The sequence below is a fragment of the Arachis hypogaea genome, chromosome 2 (assembly GCF_003086295.3).
Source record: "Arachis hypogaea cultivar Tifrunner chromosome 2, arahy.Tifrunner.gnm2.J5K5, whole genome shotgun sequence".
Taxonomy (NCBI): Eukaryota; Viridiplantae; Streptophyta; class Magnoliopsida; order Fabales; family Fabaceae; genus Arachis; species Arachis hypogaea.
In genome coordinates this window covers 55079485-55080945 of record NC_092037.1, presented here as the reverse complement: position 1 = coordinate 55080945, position 1461 = coordinate 55079485, and the positions used below count along the sequence as shown (strand labels likewise).

General features: G+C 42.2%; 1 non-coding gene across 1 annotated transcript; it reads left to right on the top strand.

Moving 5' to 3' along the window:
• The first annotated feature begins 1153 nt into the window (after positions 1–1153).
• LOC112765989 (small nucleolar RNA R71) lies at positions 1154–1261 on the top strand. The gene has a single exon (XR_003184014.1). It is a non-coding gene; the product is annotated as a small nucleolar RNA R71 (small nucleolar RNA).
• Positions 1262–1461: the final 200 nt, after the last annotated feature.

The window sequence follows — 1461 nt, the reverse complement described above, 5'->3', positions numbered from 1 at the left end:
TCATGGTGCCTACTGTACAAGGTATTGAGAATTTTCCAGGGTCCTGTCTCTTTTGAGGTAATCTCTACCTAGTCAAGTCATCCAGTTCTTTGGTGAGTAAAGGGGGTTCATCCTCCCAAGTCTCATTACCAAATAACTTGTCATTTAGCTTTATGATTGCTCCAAGGTACTTAGCAACTTGCTCTTCAGTGACATCTTCGTCCTCTTCAGAGGAAGAATACTCATCAGAGCTCATGAATGGCAGAAGTAAATCCAATGGAATCACTATGGTCTCAGTGTGAGCCTCAGATTCCCATGGTTCCTCATTAGGGAACTCATTGGAAGCCAGTGGACGTCCATTGAGGCCTTCCTTAGTGGCGCTCACTGCCTCTTTCTCCCCTCCAAGTTCGGCCATGTTGATGGCCTTGCACTCTCCTTTTGGATTCTCTTCTGCATTGCTTGGAAGAGTACTAGGAGGGAGTTCAGTAACTTTCTTACTCAGCTGACCCACTTGTGCCTCCAAGTTTCTAATGGAGGATCTTATTTCAGTCATGAAACTTTGAGTGGTTTTGATTAGATCAGAGACCATGGTTGCTAAGTCAGAGTGGCTCTGCTTAGAATTCTCTATCTGTTGCTGAGAAGATGATGGAAAAGGCTTGCTATTGCTAAACCTGTTTCTTCCACCATTATTGTTGTTGAAACCTTGTTGAGGTCTCTGTTGATCCTTCCATGAGAGATTTGGATGATTTCTCCATGAAGGATTATAGGTGTTTCCATACGGTTATCCCATGTAATTCACCTCTTCCATTGATGGGTTCTCAGGATCATAAGCTTCTTCTTCAGATGAAGCGTCCTTAGTACCGCCTGGTGCAGCTTGCATTCCAAACAGACTTTGAGAAATCATATTGACTTGCTGAGTCAATATTTTGTTCTGAGCCAATATGGCTTTCAGAGTATCAATCTCAAGAACTCCTTTCTTTTGATTCGTCCTATTGTTCACAGGATTCCTTTCAGAAGTGTACATGAATTGGTTATTTGCAACCATTTCAATGAGTTCTTGAGCTTCTGCAGGTGTCTTCTTCAGATGAAGAGATCCTCCAGCAGAGCTGTCCAATAACATCTTGGACAGTTCAGACAGACCATCATAGAAGATACCTATGATGCTCCATTCAGAAAGCATGTCAGAAGGACATTTTCTGATCAATTATTTGTATCTTTCCCAAGCTTCATAGAGGGATTCACCTTCCTTCTGTCTGAAGGTTTGGACTTCCACTCTAAGCTTACTCAATTTTTGAGGTGGAAAGAACTTTGCCAATAAGGCATTGACTAGCTTTTCCCAAGAGTATATGCTTTCTTTAGGTTGTGAGTCCAACCATATCCTAGCTCTGTCTCTTACAGCAAAAGGGAATAGCATAAGTCTGTAGACCTCAGGGTCAACCCCATTGGTATTGACAATGTCACAGATTTGCAAGAATTCAGCTA